This window comes from Tachyglossus aculeatus, chromosome X1, assembly GCF_015852505.1.
Source record: "Tachyglossus aculeatus isolate mTacAcu1 chromosome X1, mTacAcu1.pri, whole genome shotgun sequence".
Classification (NCBI taxonomy): Eukaryota; Metazoa; Chordata; class Mammalia; order Monotremata; family Tachyglossidae; genus Tachyglossus; species Tachyglossus aculeatus.
The window spans coordinates 31,060,205-31,067,764 of NC_052101.1; the positions used below are offsets into that span (position 1 = coordinate 31,060,205).

Genomic DNA, 7,560 nt, shown 5'->3' on the forward strand with positions numbered 1-7,560 from the left:
AAGGATCTAACCTTTCTCATCAACAGTTCAGAGAATGAGTTGATCCCAAATTAATTAACATATTCCAGTTACTGATCCATTTTTTTTATTTTTCCATTCACTTCCTTTACCAGTTCTCCTTCCTGCACCCACTATAAACAACTTTATTTTTGCTATATCCTTTTAAGGAAAGCATCAATCAATCAATCATATTTATGGAGTGCTTACTGTGTGCAGAGCACTGTACTAAGCACTTGCATCATAGCCTAGTTGAAAAAACACAGTCCTGGGAGTCAGGGGACCTGGATTCTAATTCCTACTTCTCCTCTGGTCTGCAGGGTGAGCTAGGGTAAGTCACACAATTTCTTGTTTCCTTGCTTATAAAATGGAGATTGAATGTCTGTTCTACCTCCTCCTCAGACTATGAGCCCCTTGGGGGACAGGGACTGTGTCCAGTCTGATTACCATGTATCTACCCCAGTGCCTGGCACAAACAATCAATCAATGTTCACTGTATTCAGAGCACTGAACTAAGTGTTTGGGGGAGAACAATAGACTGAGCATTTACCAAACACCCGAATTATTTTTATTATGATTGTTTTACTCACTCCAAACCCCTCTCAGTATCACACCTGGAGAGTTTCCAGTACTCTACCAGTCTCAACTACAGGAAGGAGAGTCAAGCAGAGGCATACCCATTCCATTCCTAGCTTGGGTAGTGGCTAGCAAGTGGAAGATAATCTGCTACAAGTCAAAACTCACCTGTGCTGGGCAGCAGCAGCATGGGAGACAGTCGAGGGCAAAGACTCAAGTTTACTATGTGGAAGAAGGCAATGGTGAAACATTTCTGTGTTTTTACCAAGAAAACTCTATATATACATTAACAGAACGATTGCATTTGGAGGTGGGGCATTCTGGGAACGATATGTCCATGGAGTCGCTATTAGTCAGAGACGACTTGACAGCATAAGACAAGACTCTCCCAAGCACCTAGTGCTCTGCAGAGAATAGGCAATCACAAATGCATTTGAATGAATGAGTTAATAAATGCACGATTAAGTTCGCAAGATGGCACTTGAGTCTTTGAAATGAACAAAACTACTTATTTGGGTTGTCAAAAATCTGAAGAGTGCTTTTGAGACAGTCAATTGGTATAGGTATAAGTGATATAGTTCCCTTTTTGTGAGCACTCATAAATGATCTTGGGGTGACTAGATCCAACAACCTCAGAAGACTATTTTCTACTAAGTGTTACATGTTACGAAAGGCAACTCTAACTATAGAGTTAGAACAACTATAATTTTCTAAACAGATACTGTCATTCAGTGAGTATTAAAATGGGTACCGGTGTAAACAAATCTATTCAGACAGATTGAAGGTGGATGTTTTGCAAGTGATATAGGCTTTCTCTTTCTTTAGTGAAAAATGCTGACCATTTATCAAACATATTTGAACACTTGAAGAATCAAATGGAAAAAGAAGTAAGCTTCAAAATACATTTGCAATATTTCTAAGCCCTAGAGAGAATTTAGTGATCAACATCAGCCTGAGTGCCAGATTTCTAATGAAGCAATCTGTTTATATTAGCCTGACAGATGCATTTTTTATCATTTATGCAGCTTAGCAAAAGCTATTACTTTCTATTATAAATCCACTTGGTTATGAGGTATTGTTGAAAATGATTCGATGTAAAATGATTCAATGTAACACATACTGAGTTTGTTAATGAAATTTCTGGGACATGGAGCAATCCTTGTCCCACTTTGCTTTGGATCTTAAAACAACAGGTGGGGACCCCAAGACGCAAGTTGAATGTAAGCTCCTTGTGGGCAGGGAACATGTCTACTAACTCTGTTGCACTGTATTTCTCCCAAGCACTTAGTCTTGTTCTCTGTACATAGTAAGCACTCAATGATGGACGCAAGCTATAATTAGCTATTGTTTTGAAGTCTCTGGTATAAACTTGTGAGATTCAGTTAGTGGTCATATCTATCTGGCAATACTCCAAGACCAGAAGGGAGAGTGGATGAGTGGAAAAATCGCCGTGGGCACAGAAAAGGAAAGGTGCTCAGAAGTGTTCTACTTTTACCCACCTTAGACTCCAGCTTCTAGAATGCCTTCCTTCTTCATCACTGCATTCTAAGTCTCTTTCCTAGAGGAAACTGCAGAAGTGATGAGGAGTTGGCCTTAATGTCCATGACCTGCCCATTGATTGGAAGTGGTGGGCGCAGTGGAGCACCACAGCTGGTCACAGAATGTCACCCTGCTCTGATTTCTGTGGATACTGCCACTCTAGGACACCTTGGGTTCAAGGGCAAAATGAAAAAAAATCCTCATTGGAATGCCTAAGGCATGGTACACGGGGAATGCAACCTAATGGGATGACTTCCTAACATGATGAGCTGGGTCAGAGGTTGGACGACCTTCCCAGCCCCTATCAACTGAGCAGGCCACAGCAATCTCTAGAAAGGGGCCGTTCTTCTTCTCTTATTTTCCCCACACCCAGAGTGCTTCTCCCCAGAGCAACTCTGTTCCACATGGAGATCACAGTCTAAGTAGGAGGAAATTGAGACACAAAGAAGTTAAATAACTTGCTCAAGGTCTCACAGAAGACAAGGGACAGATCTGGGTTTAGAACCCAGTCCTTGGACTTCCAAACCTCTTTCCACTAGGACATGTTGCTTCTCCATAGGGTAGGGTAGAAAGAAAGGACAGATTGAGAAAGGATGGATTCTAATATGCTTACAGTTTGAGACAAAAGAGAAATCAGAAAGGCAGAGAAAAATCAAGATTTTTCTCAGGGAGCCATGCCTAAGGCACATTATTACAAAACCCCATTACAATTATTGACTTCCTCCAACCTCTTAGGTGTTAAGAGGGCAGTGTAGATTAGAATTCATCTATTTGAATCTGGAGCCACCTTGATGAAATACAGTCCCCAGTTTCAAATGTGGAATTATCACACAACAGTAAAGATAGCCCAATTAGAGAGCTGGGCAGTCATTAAAGATCATCAGTAAAAGAACATTCACTAAGCAGGATTATAATTAATAGTCAGAATAAGCATTCCTGCCATTTTGGTTAAGTTTCATCAAATGTGCCTAATTAAAAACTTCAATTTAATTATGTTCCTCTGCATTACTAATTTCAGTCAAATTGGTTTAATTTGGTCCAGGGACAGATGTTGCTTTCATATGCTAAATAAGGCTGTCCTAACAGTTCTATCCAATAAGCTGTCCAGAAGAGAATGGCACGCTCAGCCTAGTTGGCTGTTGGCCTCCATTTAGCTGCACAGTCTATTTCAGGTCCCTTGGAACAGCCCGCACCTCAGAAAGATGAAAGTTGTTCTCCCCACACCTGCGGAAAGATGACAGGTTTTTTCATGAGCTGACAAGGGCGATACCTAGAAGGGGCAGTGGAGTCAAGAGAGGGTTTTTTTTTTTAGGATGAGGGAGACATGGGCATGTCTGAAAGCAGAGGGAAAGGAACCAGTGGAGAGTGAGAAGTTGAAGATGGAAGTTAAGGAGGGGAGGAGGGAAGGGGAGAGAGTTTTCATAAGATGAGAGGGAATGGGGTCTGAATCACAGCTGGAACGGGTGGCACTTGAGAGGAGGGAGCAGATCTCATCTGAAGATACTGCTGGGAAGGATGGGAGAGTAGTAGAGAGGGTTGAGAGTGGGGGAGATAGAGACGGGGGAGGGGTGACTTTGGGGAACTCAGACCTGATGGTGTTAATTTTACTAATGAAGTAGGAGGCCAGATCGTTGCGGATGAGGGATGGAGGAAGGGGAGGAAAGGGGGCCTGAGGAGGGAGTTAAATGTCTGAAACAGATGACAGGGGTGATGGGCTTGGGTGTCAACAAGGGGAAAAAAAATAGTTTTGCCTGGCAGAGGAGAGGGCAGAGTTAAGGCAGGAAAGGATAAATTTAAAGTGAACAAGGTTGGCTTGGTGTTTAGACTTTCTCCAGCAGCGATCAGCAGCTCGAGCATAAGAGCGAAGGAGGCCAACAGTGGCAGTGATCCATCCAAACCTCTATGTTGCTGGTTCTACTTCTTATCCTATCCTGACTGGATTGCTGCATCAGCCTCCTTTCTGATCTCCCATCCTCCTGTCTCTCCCCACTTCAGTCTATACTTCACTCTGCTGCCCGGATTATTTTTGTACAGAAATGCTCTGGGCATGTCACTCCCACCTCAAAAATCTCCAGTGGTTGCCTGTCAACTTTCGAATCATGCAAAAACTCCTCACTCTCAGCTTCAAGGCTGTCCATCACCTCGCCCCCTCCTACAACACCCCCCTTCTCTCCTTCTACAGCCCAGCCCACACACTCCGCTCCTCTGTCGCCAACCTCCTCACTGTGCCTCGTTCTCGCCTGTCCCGCTGTCAACCCCTGGCCCACATCCTTCTTCTGGCCTGGAATGCCCTCGCTCCACACATTTGCCAAGCTAGCTCTCTTCCTCCCTTCAAAGCCCTACTGAGAGCTCACCTCCTCCAGGAGGCCTTCCCAGACTTTCCTTTTTCCTCTGCTCCTTCCCATCACCCCCTCCCTCTTCCCCTCCCCACAGCACTTGTATATATTTGTACATATTTATTACTCTATTTTATTTGTACATATTTACTTTATTTATTTTATTAATTATGTGTATATAGCTATAACTATTTATTCTGATGGTCTTGACACCTGTCTACTTGTTCTGTTTTGCTGTCTGTCTTCCCCTTCTAGACTGTGAGCCCATTGTTGGGTAGGAACCATCTCTATATGTTGCCAATTTGTACTTCCCAAGCATTTAGTACAGTGCTCTGCACACAGTAAGCACTCAATAAATATGATTGAATGAATGAATGACAACTAATCTATTTTCTTTCCTCAGATTCTTCCACTAGACTTGAAACTGCCAGCCTCCAAAGATCTCACTCCATCTGTCAAAGCAAGATGATCCTACATGGAATTGCTCACTGCTAATCATAGAAAAATTGAGGCCCAATTTCAGTGGCACAAGGATTCATTAAACCAAAATTCGATTTGACTCTTCAAAACTTCATAGGCTCTGCCCACATTTACTTATACCATCCTTATTCTTGCCCAAGCTAAGTGATCTCAGGCAAATCACTTAGCATCTCTGTGCCTCTGTGTCTTCTTCTGAAAAATGGGGATAAATAATACCTGCCATTCCCTACTCATAAAAATTTTGAAAGGATAAAATGAGCTCATTGATGTGCAAGCACTTAGGAAAAATCGAAGTGCTCTACAAATTCAAAACATTATGATAATTACTCCCTCCTAGCCATCACCACTTCTATCACTTCCAGTATCAGTAAGAGAAGCAAGGCAAACATCTGCCTTCAGTAAACACAATCCACTCCCACACACAAACACACCCACACACCAAGAAATGGACATTATTTAACCGGTCCATAACATTGCAAAATGCACAATGAAATATTTAGGATAAATTATCTACTGAGGAAGGCTATAAGAGAAAAAGATGAGTCTTGAGCTCAAGAGTTAGTTCTTCCTAAGTATTTCAATTTAAATTTTTGAGGGTCTTAGAGTTCTGAGTCACCCCTGGTTAAGAGAAGAAAGATGGGATTGTGGAAGAAGGCAGAGAAGGAAGGCTATGGAGGGTGGGCATAAAGTGATTAAGGTAAGTGGGGCAGTGAGGACAATAGTACAAAGGTGGGAGCAGTGTTGGAATGGATTAGAAGAAGCAGGATTTTCCAAAGAGAAAGTGAAGCAGAGGGTGAAAGAGGCAGACGAGGGGGCAGACAGGAGACAGACAGGCATACACACAAGCAAATGGCAGGGAAAGATCAGAGGGAAGAGACAAACACATCAGTTCTTCCTGAGGCTCTTTCAAACTGTTTTTAATGCAGGACTCACCTATTACTCAAGCAAATGCTCAAACTCAGGGGAAAAAAAGAAAGGAAGAAGATTAAGAGGAAAATAGAAGCAGCATGGCCTATAGGAAAGGGCACGGGCATTGGAATCACAGAATCTCAGTGCTATTCCAATTCCACCACTTGGCTGCTACGTGACCTTGAGCGAGTCACTTAACTTCTCTGTGTCTCAGTTGCCTCATCTGTCAAATGAAGATTAAGACTGTGAGCTCTATGTGAGACAGGGACTATGTTCAACCCAAGTATCTTGTATTTACCCCAGTGCTTAGTACAATGCCTGGAACATAGTAAGTCCTTAAATACCACAAAGAAATAAAAAAGAAAAGAGGAAGAAAAGGAGTGTCATATCCCTTGCCAGCCCTGGTACTAAAGCAGAGCATTGACTATATGGCCCTTAAGATGCAGGGTATTTTGTTCTAGTTTTTAAAGTGTTTCTTAAGGTGACAGAAAAGAACCTCATATTTAGGAATCACAGACACAGGATTTAGGAGGTCTCCTGAAGTCCACAGATCTGGATCTGCAGACTGTAAGCTCAGGGAATGTGTCTGTTTGTTGTTTTATTGTACTCTCCCAAGTGCTTAGTGCTCTGCAAACAATAAGCGCACAAAATGATTGAATGAAAGATCCAAGAGAAAAAGGACTTGTTTACTAATAATAATCAATTATATTTGATTAATCATATGTATGGAGCATGTACTGCATGCAGAGCACTGTATTAAGCACTTAGTACTAACAATAAAAATACTGATGATAATAATTATGTTAAGAGCTCACAGCAGAGAAGCAGCATGGCATAGTGGATAGAGCACAGGCCTGAGAGTCGGAAGGTCACAAATTCTAATCCCAGCTCCACCACTTTTCTGCTGTGTAACCTTGGGTGAGTCACTTCACTGCTCTGTGCCTCAGTTACATTGTCTGTAAAATAGGGATTGAGGCAAGCCCCACGGGGGACAGGGACTGTGTCCAACCCGATTTCCTTGTTACCACCCCAGCACCTAGAATAGTGTCTGGCACATAGTAAGCACTTAACAAATGCCACAATAATAATAACTATTATTATTATTATTACATGTCACGTATTGTTTTAAGTGCTAGGGTAGATATAAATTAATTAGGTCCTACACAGGGCTCATAGTCTAAGTAGGAGTAAGAAAAAGTATTGAATCCCCATTTTTCAGATGAGAAAGCTGAAGCCCAGAGAGGTTAAGTACCTACCCAAAGTCACCCAGCAATCCTACTTAGACTCTGAGATCCATGAGGGACAGGGACTGTGTCCAATCTAATTCACTTGTACCTACCCCAGCACTTAGAACACTGTTTGACACATAGTAACCTCTAAACAAATACCTTTTTTTAAAAGTGGTGTTTCTGGGATTAGATCCCAGGTTCTTTGACTCCCAAGCCTATAATCTTTCTACTAGGCTGTGCCATGCTTCCTACTTTGCAAAAGCAGAGTTATTTGTCTGCACTCCATTTGGAGGGTTCATAGAGTAATACAACATTAACCACTTTAATTGAGAGCTTAGGAGGAGAAAAAGGGCACGCATTTTCCTAAGAGCTGTAAGCAGTTGAATAATTTGATTGGCAAACCTTAATTGACCTGAGAGTAGTTGGAACTAATCAGGGAGTGTTAGGACACTGAACACCCATCTACTTGACAAATAACATTTTACCTCAAACAC

General features: G+C 42.2%; 1 non-coding gene across 1 annotated transcript; it reads left to right on the plus strand.

Annotated features, from left to right (window-relative positions):
• The first annotated feature begins 593 nt into the window (after window positions 1-593).
• On the plus strand, window positions 594-731 carry LOC119920431. The gene has a single exon (XR_005448177.1). It is a non-coding gene; the product is annotated as a small nucleolar RNA SNORA7 (small nucleolar RNA).
• Window positions 732-7,560: the final 6,829 nt, after the last annotated feature.